The sequence below is a fragment of the Orycteropus afer genome, unplaced genomic scaffold (assembly GCF_000298275.1).
Source record: "Orycteropus afer afer isolate SDZICR_OR568_19922 unplaced genomic scaffold, OryAfe1.0 scaffold00799, whole genome shotgun sequence".
NCBI lineage: Eukaryota > Metazoa > Chordata > Mammalia > Tubulidentata > Orycteropodidae > Orycteropus > Orycteropus afer.
This window is the reverse complement of record NW_006922386.1, coordinates 34,642-47,135: the sequence shown is the minus strand read 5'-3', so window position 1 is coordinate 47,135 and position 12,494 is coordinate 34,642.

Below are 12,494 nucleotides of genomic sequence, written 5' to 3'. Positions count from 1 at the left end.
AGTGATACTGCCTTGGAAACCCAAGGAGGGGTCGCTATGATTTGGGTCCGACTTGATGGCATATAACAACAACAACAACAACAGGAACAGGGAAGAGTGAAAAAGCTGAAAACTAGAACTGGGGAAGGGAAGAACAAAAAATAATAATAAAAGGGATGGAAATAATAATAACAATAGTGATAATTTTGAAACAGAGAGGAACACACAAACTGAAAAAAGAAAACAAACAGGCCATGGCAGGGCAGGGCATCCAAGCTCCTCCGAGCACACAGACTGCGATGGAATTCCTGCAGGTCCAGAAGGAGGGTGAGAGTAGGGATGGCTGCACCTACAGTCACCAAGGGGGTGTGGGATATAAGAGTAACAAAGGGAATTTTGCACCTTTCCAAACTTCGTGTCTGGAATGTCCTTGTGGTTCCCAACAAGTGGAGCCTATTCTTAGGTCCCTGGAATCTGGGAGAAAGCTGTCACTTTAAACATCCAAAATGGTTGAACCACTTGTAAACATCCAAAATGGCTGTGCTGTCCAGACTGACAAAAGTCCCCAGCTCAGCCTGTCTCCCTCTTCACTGCTGCTTCCCCTTTTATTCACTGGCCACCAGTGTAGTCCTCTGTGCATCCCCTGACTAGCAGGCCGATTTTCAGATTAATTCTTAGGTCCTAACACCACTTGGCAATATCCAAGCTGTTCATGACGTCAGGATTGCTAACAGGCCACAGCTTCATATGTCTCCTTTTTCAGTGTTTTCATGCAGGCTCTTTCACTACTTGGAATTTATTCCACTTCTGTATCCTCCCTTTCAAAGCTCAGGGCTCCAGAACTATCTTCTGTATCTGTACTAATTGGTTCTCCTTTACTTTGTTGAAGATGATCTGTGTTGTTTATGTGCTTATTCTACCATCTTACTGGAATCTTCCAAAAGTCCATATTTTTAACAAGTTTCTCTGGTAATTTCTATATAGTCAGGGAACTTGGATTTGGAAACACTGGGATTGGATGAACTTTGTAGTTGTTAGGGGTAAAGAGATTTATGAGTCTCCCTGTTCACAGAGTTTTCTGAGTCAACTCCCACCAGAGGAACTCAGAGAACCTGCTCTTGGTTTGTTGAAAGGAAATAACCAAGAATTATGAGAACTTAGATTCCCCCCAGTTCATGTGAGGCAAGGCATGTAAGTAATTACATTTTATTCCATGGATTTATCATCACAGAATTCTTAAGGTTTACACCAGCTTTGTGACTTTGTTATCACCAGATGGGAGATGTGACTTTGTTGAACTCCTCATTGATACAAAATGAAAACTTTCCTCATTTCCCTGGTGAATAAATTAATGTATTTCATTATGGAAAATCATGAAAATATGTCTCCTTGTGTCTTTTAACGGCTAATCATATTCTGTCTTCTAAAATAGTACAAATTATTTTAAACACATTCAATTCAGTGTTCATTGAATACATAAAAGGTATCTTTGATGCTCCTCTGTAGGTTGCCCTTTTTCTCGTTTAACAAATCCTGGAGTTGTTTAAAATATTTCTCACACCTCAGGGGTTCCAGAATGTCACACTTTTTGTAGTACCTGAATGGAGATGCTTCATTTCAATATCTCCAGTTCTTTTATGGTGTGTTAGATTGGGTTCTCTAGAGAAACACAAAAACCAGCGAAGGGTATATATATAGAGAGAGAGGAAAAAAAAAAAAAAATTATTAGGAAAATGGCTCACAAATGTATAGAAGCCGGCAAGTCCAAAGTCCCTGGAGGAAACGTCGGGCTGATGGCAGCCTTAGCTTCTGCAAGCATAGGGGGCCGAGATACTCAAGGCTGGCAGGCAGTACACTGGTTGTTGACTTCAACGAAAGATGAATCCAAGATCTCCAGGCCGAGCGGTGAGCTGCTCACTCATGGAAGGTTGTAGTCAGTACACTAGGGTCCCAATCCCTCAAAGAATGTCTCTCTTTCCAGGATGTCCCTGGATATCCTGGAAGCAGGCCACAATCTAGGGAAACTCCCCTGGGCAGATTGGCCACTCAGAACACAGTCATCTGATCTCATCATGGGAACATCCAGGCAGAACTGGGGTCCAGCCAAGGTGAGAAACAGGTCTAACTATCACATATAGTGACTAATATTGAATACAATCTGACCCAAAAAGAATAATATAAAACTCTTCCATGCATGAGAAGAAAGATAGTTACAAGGGTAACTTGAATACCTGAACCCATCCTAAAGCCTTAAATTAATCCCAGGCAATATAAGAATAATGGCCACTGAGCCACTTCATGTTTTGATCTACATCAAGTTCTAGCCCAGGCAAAACTAATCTATCATGGGGGAAAAGAATCAGAATAGCAGTTGTCTATGAGGTTTGAGGGGATAGGGATCATCTAGGAAGCAACTCAAGCAAAATGCATGTGCTAATTGAAATGTCCATATTGTGTCTGGAAGACTATTTTGTATCACTAATATCAGTGCAAGAGTATCCTCAGCTGAACCTGTCATTGTCCTAGGGTATATTCCTGTTCCCCAACCCGCATCTGATCTTCTCAGTTGTCTATGCATGCAGCCTGGTGTATGGTGTATGGTGCATATACTGGTGTTTGTCTCTGTTTTCTATATCTTAAGTGCACAATTCAGCATCCTCCCTTTCCCCAATGTTGTCATGGTGGTAACAGACTCTTTCCATACTGCCCCTCCCCTCCCCCAAATCAGCATGTGACCCCCAACTAGTTCAAAATTTTCCCTCTCCTTCCCTCCCATCCGTGGTAATCAACAAAGTGAATTTCTTTCCCTGAATAAACCTTTCTTTGACTTTTTACAATAATGGACTCACACAAAATTTGTCCTTCTATGATTGACTTATTTCACTCAGCATAGTGCCCTCCAGATTCATCCACATTGTGATGATTCATGTATTATTCTTTGTTCTTTGACGTAACATAGTATTCCATTGTGTGAATGTACCATAATTCAGTTATCATCCACCTGTTGATGGGTATTTAGGTTGTTTCCATCTCTGCTTTAGTGAATTGTGCTGCAATGGACATAGGTATTCATATGTCTATTCGTGTCCTGTCTTTCACTTCTTTGGGATATATTCTTAGGAATGAAATTGCTGGTTAAAATGGTATTTCAATTTTCACTTAAAAAAAAAAAACTCCAGACCATTTCCCACAATGGTTGTACCATTTTATAATCCCACGGGCAGAGTATGAGAGTTCCAATTTCTGTGCAATCTTGTCAGCATTTATTTTATATCTTATTGAACTTTGCTATTATTGCTGGGTTGAGATGATATCTCATCATTGTTGTGATTTGGATCTCTCTAATAACTAAAGATCATGAGCAATCCTTCATGTGCTTGTTAGCCATTAGCATATCATCTTTTGTGAAATGTCTGTTCATGTTCTTTTCCCATTTTTTGAATTAGATTGTTTGTCTTTTTGGCACTGAGGTGGTAACGGTAACATTTTCTATGAATTTTGGAGATAAGTCCTTTGTCAGAAATGTCATAGGCAAATATTTTCTCCCAATCTAAATGTTCTTTTCTTTTCTTTCTTTCTTTCTTTTTTTTTTTTTTTTTTACACTTTTGGGGAATCTTTTGGTGCGCATAAAAATTTATTTTATAAAAGATCCTAGTCACCTAATCACCTGGCTTCTCTTCCACTTTCTGTGCATTCTGGGTTGTGCTTGAAAGTCTATTAATGTTATAAATTAGAATCCCTATATTTGCCTCTGTTTTATCTTTAATGAACTTTATAATTTTTGGACTTACATTTAAGTCTTTGCCCCAATTTGAGTTTGCTTTTGTTTATGGGGTGATGTGTGGGTCTTGTTGTCATTTTTATGCAGGTGGACATCCAATTTTGCCAGCATCATTTGTTAAAGAGGCCACCTCTCCCCATTTAATGGGTTTTGGTCCTTTGTCAAAGATCAGCTGTCCGTAGATTGATGGGTCTATTTCTGTGTTTTCGATTCTGTTCCATTGGTCTCTGTCTATCTTCGTACCAGTACCATGCTATTTTAAATACTGTGGCTGAATAGTAAGTTTTGAGATCCAGGAGTGTGAGATCTCCCACTTGGGAGAGAGAGCCATCAGATCTGCCAACTCAGCACCATAGACTATGGCCCTGGAATACACTTAAGGCTAGGAGAAGACTCACTCCAAAGAACTGGCTCTTAGCCCAACAGTAGTAAGACTTACACACAGAATATCCAACGCAAGGCAATGTATCCACCTACTCTACAGAGTTGCAGTCCTTAGAGCACTCAGCCATGGAGCACCAGAGTGGCAGTGTTCACATGGAAGGAAAGCTGCATAGACAGGAATGCATAACTAAGAAGGGCAGGGATGGTGTGGTCTCAGGGAAGAGAGAGGAAGAAAGTGGGTTAGGGTTGGGGACGGTAATCGGGGAATGAAACCAAATGTACACAAATTGTTGATTGTAGAACAAATTCTGCTCTGTAAATTGTAAAGCACAATTTAAAAAAGAAGAAGAAGAAGAAATGTCTATATTGTGGTGGTGTTTGAGATATACAGTGGTGTTCCTTTCTAAAAACCACTTGTCCGTCAGTTTGACACACTCTGGTCTCTTTCTGGTTGCTGTGATGGTGGAAGCTATGCCACCAGAATTTCAAATCCTAGAAGGCTCACCCAGGCTGGACAGGTTTCAGGGGAGCTTTCAGACTAAGATAGACTAGGAAAAAGGAAAGGTGGTCCACTTTTCAAAAACTTCACAGTGATAACCTCATACATGACAGTGAAAAATTGTCTAGTATTGTACCAGAAAATTATGAATAGCTGTGCAACATTGTCTGATACAGTGTCAGAAGAGAAGACTCTCAGGTTAGGATGCAATCCAAAACTAATAGGGGAAGACCTGGCTCCTCAAGGTAGAGTTGACCTTAACAACATGGAGGGAGTAAAGATTTTGGGACCTTTGTGCTGATGTAGCACTTCTCAAAATGTATATAAATGGCTGCAAACATTCATTTATAAATTGGAACATCGAATGTATTAAGTATGAATCTAGGAAAATTGGAAGTTGTTAAAAATGAAATGGAATGCATAAAGATTAAATGAGTAAACTAATCTAATATATTGTCAGATGGGAAAATTGATCCTTTCCTGGGAGAGACTTCTAGGCATTCTGGGTACCTTGGACTGCATGGTTGAGAATGAACTTTTCTTGTAGTAAGGGAATAGATTAATTGCATAATGATACTCCTTTAGTTTCACAGTCTCTTCATATGATGAATAAATGATAGTCATACTGACATAATATATAATGTTATGATAACATACAACACTAGTGATCACATGTTTTAAATAGAAACTTTTTCAGCACAAACTGTGAATATCTATTTTTACATGTTTTAAGCCCTTAATCCCATCAACATTCCTGTGGAATATTGTCTAAAAGTTGTTTCACAATTTACCCCGGTGTATAGTCTATTAAGGAAGCTAAAACACGTACAAGCACAAGGTAAAATTGAGAGAAAGAATCATGGGCAGTTGAAACAAGAAAAAGTCTTGTCATTGTTGTTGTGAGGTGCCATCTAGTGAGCTCCGACTCACAGTGAGCCTGCGTAGAACAAAGTGAGACACTGCTCGGTCATGCACCATTGTCACAATCCTTGCTAAATTTGAGCCCATCATTGCAGCCACTGTGTCAATCCATCTTGTTGAGGATCTTCCCCTTTTTCACTGATACGCTACTTTACTGAGCACAGTATCCTTCTCCAGGAAATGTTCCCTTCTGACAACATGAGGGTGAGACAAAACCTGGCCATTCTCATTTCCAAGAAGCAATCTGGCTGTACTTCTTCTAAGATAGATTTGTTCATTTTTCAGCAGTCTATGGTATTTTCACCAACACTATAATTCAAAGGCAGCAACTCTTTGTTCTTTCTTACTCGTTGTCCAGCTTTCACAGCATATGAGGCAATTGAAAGTACCATGACTTGGATTAAAAAAACAAAAAAAACAAACTCACTACCATTGAGTTGGATCCAACTCATAGAGACCCCTCCTTGGGCTTCTGAGGTGGTATCACTAGGAAAGTAGATTGCCCAACCTTCCTTCTGAGGAGTGGTTGGTGGTTTGAACCACCAGTGTTCTGGTTAGCAGTCACATGCCTTAGGGACTATGCCACCAGAGATCCTATGGCTTGGATTAAGAGCACCTTAGTCTTCAAAGTGACGTTTTCAATCGTCAATAACTTAAAGTCTTTTGCAGCAAATTTGCCTAGTGTGATAAGATGTCTATTTTATTGACTGCTGCTTCCGTGGATGTTGCTTGTGGATCCAACTAAAATGAAATCTTTGACAACTTCAATATTTTCTGCATTTATCGTGATGCTGCTTATTGGTTCAGTTGTGAAGATTTTCTTTTTATGTTGAGTGTAATCCATACCACAGACGATAGTCTTTACTCTTCATCAGTAAGTGCTTCAAGTCCTCTTCCTTTCAACAAGCAAAGTTGTGCCATCTGCATACAACGGGTTGTTAATGAGTCTTCGTCCAATCCTGATACCATGTTCTTCTTCGTATAGTCCAGCTTCTCGTGTTATTTGCTGTGGTAGTTAGGGTTATGTGGCAACTTGGCTGGGCTGGTTTTGAGTGGCTGGGCAGCTGGACGGAGTTACTCCCTGTGGTGAGATTGGTAATTAACTCCATTGTGGAATCCACTGGAGCAGCTTAGCAGCTGCTTTAGGGATGTGTCTGCTTCCAGTATGTAAGAGGCAACTTGAGGAAGGTTTCCAGCTTGTTTGGCATGTGTGAATCCTGCACGTAGCCCTTAAGGGCTTAAAGTAAGTCATTGTTCAGCAGCCTGCCCTGGCATGCCAATCTTGGGACCTTTTCTAGACTTGAATTAGTGGCCAGCCATGTTGTTTGGTGATATCGGGACTGTACCTTTTCACTTGTTGATCTTGGTTTTGTCAGCCTCAGCAGCCAGAAGCTGCCTGAGTGAAGAAAAGCCTCCAGCTTCAGTAGGCGGGAAACAGAAGGCAGAGCTGAAGCCCAAGGTTGAGGGCTTTCACCCAACCCGTAGAACATGGCACTTTGAACTCAGACATCTAGCCTGCAAATTTGTAAGAGAATAAAGTCCCTGTTTGTTTGAGATGTCCCATTGTGGTATCTTCTGTTTGAGCAGCACAAAGTAACCAAAACATTTGCTCAACATACAGATTGAATAAGGATGGTGAAAGAATGCAACCTTGATGTGCACCCTTTCTGACTTTAAACCATGATGTATTCCCACATTGTTTTGTTCTAATGACAGCCTCCTGGTCTATGTACAGATTCCTCATAAGCACAATGAAGTGTTATAGAATTCCCATTATTTGCAACGTTATCCACAATTTACTAGATCCACAAACTTGAATGCCTTTGCATAGTCTATAATACACAAATAAACACCTTTCTAATATTCTTTCCTTTCAGACAAGATGCATCTGACATTAGCAATGACATACTTCTTTCCATGTCATTTTCTGAATCCAGCTTGCATTTCTGGAAGTTACATGATTTTTTTTTTCTGCAATCATTTTTTTTTTTTTTTTTTTATCTTTAGTAAAATTTTCCTCACATCTGATATTAAAGATATTATTCAATAATTTTCACGTTCTGTTAGATCACTTTTCTTTGGAATGGGTAAAATGTGGATCTCTTCCAGTTAATTGACCAGGTATTTGTCTTCCAAATTACTTGGCATAGATGAGGAAGTGTTTCCATCCAATGCTTCATCAGTTGGTTGACACATCTCAATGAGTATTCCATAATTCCTGGAGCCTTGTTTTTTGTTTACAATTCCTTCTGTGCAGCTTCAACTTCTTCCTTCAATACCATTGGTTCTCGATCATATGGCACCTCCTGAGATAGTTGAATATCAACGAATTTTTTCTTTTTTGCAGTGACTCTGCCTTAGAAAACATCTAACATCATGTGGACAGCATGATGCACAGAATTTTAAAAATCAGCAAATATTTGTTAATATATAAATAATGACTGAAAACATTATGTTGTTGGAAAACTGAGACTTGATTTTTTAGAAGTCCTATATCTATATCACAGAATCCATTGATTTGTAATTTTGTATGTTGACATGACAATGTAAACAAGTTAATCAGATCATTTAGGGACAGATATCATAATTTATCACAACTTTATTTTAGTATCACATGAATATAATAAATATTCAAGCATTGCCAATAGCTGTACTTGGCAATTTTCTAAATGAATTTTCCACCCTTCACTGATACTCATATCTTGGTTCTTTTTCCCAGAGACTGACACTATTATTCATTTGTTTTGACTCCTCATAGAGATGGATTCAATATACGTATATTTTTCTGCACTTTTACTTTGAAATATGCTTTGAAGATGATTTCCTATTTGAACATACAACTATGTCTCAGTGGTTTAGCAACACCATACGTTATTTTCTCAGCCAATAGTAATGACTGTTTAAGTTGTTTCTTAACTACATGCCCTTCTGTCCCTGATGGCTATCACCAAGAGCCTCTCTCAGCTCCTTAAGTCCACCTGCGTTTCTCATCATGCTACATCCTCTATTTCCAAACCAGCAACAGTATAACAGTATGCAAAATCATTTTTATGCTTCAAATCTCTTTGCTATCTCTGAAATCATTACAAAAATAGTGAATCTGTGTGACACAATGGTGCATTGCACAGGACTTCACTTTTATTTCATCGAGATCCCTATATTTGCCTTCTTGTGGCAAGACGATTCTAGGAGCAGCCTCCCCTTACCATGATTTTGAGACACTATAGATCAAGAGACCTCCAGAAACAATTCTCAATCTTTCAGGTCACTCATGGACATTATCTGATAAGAACCTGTATCACCTTCTTGCAGGCACTTCTTGTATCGTTCACCAGAGATCAATGTTGCTGAAGTGGTAGGTATTGTGGGGCATAATTGGAGCCCAAACATGCCCAATGGCTTTCCCAGCAAGCTTGCCTACTAATGTGAATCCCCTTGATGCTAATTTGAACTCCATCTTCTACTACAACGAAAAATACCTAGTATCTTGAACAGAAATTGCAGGGATGCTGAAGTGGATGTTGGCCAATAGGAATGGGGAGCTAATGGATAGAGTGTTCTATTTCTCATCTACAGATTGTTTGTAAAAAAAAAAAAAAAAAAAAAAAAGTAATAGGTTCTTGTGGCCTCTCTTAAAAGTTTCAGTGAGATCAAAAATTCAGCTGTGCTTACTACCACAGCTCAGGTAATCACTTCTAATATTTGCTCTTCCTTACTGCCTCACCTCCTTCTTTTCGGTTCTGATTTCTTGGTATTGTCCTGCCTAAAGCAATGTTAGCAGAATAACATTTGATGTAGCCTGTCTTTTCTAAGGAATCAGGGCTATTGCAAATACATAATGTTTGGATTCATTTCAGTCATTTTGAAAAACAGACAATACTAAACGGCAGTGTTAGAATTCAGGATAAAGGTTACATTCCTGGGTGAGAAGGGAGTAATGACTAGCAATGAAAACCATGTTGGCTTCCAGGGTGCTGAATATGTCTTATATCATGGTCTTTATATGCTGTTCACTTGTGATAACTATTTCATTATTTATTTTATTGCATATGTGCTGTAGTTTACAATGTTGTTGCTGCTTCTTGTCAGTTCGGCTCTGATAAAGGTTAATCTTATGTAAAACAGAATGAAATGTTGCCCTGTCCTGTGCCATATCCATGATCATTGGTATATTTCAGCCCATTGCTGCAACTATTGTGTCAGTCCATCTCATTGAGGGTTTCCTACATTTTTATTGGCCTATTTTACCAAACATGATGCACTTTTATCTTATTAACTTATTGTCATTCTACACGTGCATATGGCTGAATTTTTCTACCCAGAAGATAATTATTCTCATCTGATAGTTTTTCCTCATTAGATGTGCACATTAATACCCAACTATTTACCAATAGTATCTAGCATTTTTCCAAAACTTATTTTCCAACAGTTCCAAGATTGTAAAATATATTTTGCAATATGGAACGGAAAAAGAAAAAAAAAAAAATGGTAGACTGACGTTGCCAATCAATCAACTAACTATGGTAAGCAGAGTAATCTGCCTTGAAAAAGTCTATGTCCTAATCCCCAAAGTCTTTGAATGTGTTCTCATATGACAAGGAGAGTATTAAGGTTGCAGACAGAATTAACTTTGCCAAGCAGATCATCTTAAAATAAGGATAACACCTTGGCTAACTTTATAGCACAAACGTTCTTTAAAGTAAAAGAGGGAGGTAGAAGAGGTGGTCAGAATCAGGGAGAAATTTGATGATGCTATGCTTCTAGTTTTGATGATGAATAAAAGGAGCCATGAGCCAAGGAATGCAGGTTACCCCTAAAAGTTGGAAAAGTCAAAGAAAATTAATTGGGCTTTAAATATAGCAATGAGAGAATTTTATTTATTTATTTATTTTTAAGAAGTGAAAAGACATCTGGAAAACAAGGTTCAATATAAGTCTCATTGCTGCAGCTCTGACTATGGAGGAAGACTTTGGGGAAAGGCTTTCCCAGAGGTCATTAACATTTTGCATCATTCACTTGAAATGGGCCTTATAAGTATAGAAAAGAGCATTTCCCACAAAAGGTCACGTGAAATGGCAGATTTTAGTAGGTAAGAGACAGAACCAGAAGCAATTAAGGTTGATATCTACAGTCAGCTTGTGAAGTCAGAGATGTCCTAGCACTAATTATTAACAAAGTAATTCCTAAGGCATCCTTCTTTATTCTGATTGGCTGATCTCAAATTTTCTGAAGAAGAGATAGAAAAATAATACAAAGCACAAACCTTGGAGAGTACTGGTGAGAGTTTAAATTTTTTTCTCCTAAAACCAAATCTTCTACATAGAAGGTTAGTGGGAAATGAAAATTCAATAAAATTTCTCTCTTTTGAGCATCTTTAATATATTTACAAATCACTGAATCAGAAGTAAGGGGAGAATGAAATTATTAAGATGATGATAATAAGATAATAATGTAAATCTATTAATGACTAGGAGATATAGTAGCATGAATATGAAATAAGATATCACTCATCAATTGGCAATAGCCAATCAGTTTTACCATTTCAAAGGATTTGAGGGGTTATCATGTTTGAAATGCATAGGAAGGAGAAGGATGTATGCTTTGGGATGGATATTGATCCAAGGACAAAGCAGGACTCCTCTAGGGCCTTTGGGTATGGGCAATTTAGGTCTAACTAAGTAGACAGATTTTGTTGCACATGATTAAAGTATATAATTCACAGTTGTGGAAAAGTGATTTGGGCTCCCTTAAATAAAAGATCCCTCAGGGAGAATGGTCATTGTTACTATTTTTTAATCAGAAGAAAAAAAAAAAAAGATTCAATACACAAAAGCAGAAGCAGGTGCTTGATCTCTGAATTACAGTATGATGATGATGATGATGATGATGATGATGGTGTTGATGATAATCATTACTTTTTATTGCATAAGGAAAGGCACAGTTGTAATGACTACTGCAACAGCTTTTATTTGCATACATGAGGAAACAGCCTCATAGTGTCGTAAATGTGGACATACCATGTACAACGTCTCCACAAAAGAACAGCCCAGATCACAGAATTCAGTAAGAGCAGTAGGCACTAAACTTAACAGGACTCTTGAAGAGAAATGGCCTCACTCAGGTAGACAAAGTACCCATTGGTTATCTAGATGCTGTGTAAACCTACCTTAATGTGCACTTAGAGGAATCATTTACATCTATAGATTGATATGTAGAAGCACCAAAAAACTTCTTTAATCAAAAATCTCCACATATACCTTTTGACCCCAACTCCTATGACCCTCTCGAGAGACTAATATTTCACCACTGAAGATTCCTCTTCAAATTCAGTATCATTCTCTTCTTGTTCCTATTTGAATTCTCTTTCAGTGATGACCTCATCTATAACACTTCATTTTTTCTCTGTAAGTGGTAATGCTGCTCATCCTTTCACCCATACTGGGAAAACTAATATAAACTATAATGGGATTTGAAGGGTTAGAGGAATGTATGAAGGAGTAGTGAGATTAAAGGGCAACTTTCTTCACCCACACCCCCAACTCTACCCCTCTTGATCAACAGAAAAATGATTGAAATACCAAAGCAAAAAAATAAATTATCTGAATCTTCACTTCATTTCCTTTCAAATAAAAAAGTCATGCTTCCACTTTTTTTAGGTTTCTTTTATTGACTTATATTGTCTTACGTCTGCTTGCATACCAAGGCCTTATGTGGCTATTCTAATCTGACAGAATGATTTCCGTTCATGGTAGAAATAAGTCTTGGAAAGATAGAGAGGATAGTGAAATTATCACTTTGTCATTTCATATATATGGAAACAGAAGCACTGTGACATTAAATGATTTACCCAAGGTTACAGCACTATTTGGTTTGAACCCACTCAGCATATGGAATCACTATGAGTTGACAATTGACTTGAAGACACCTAA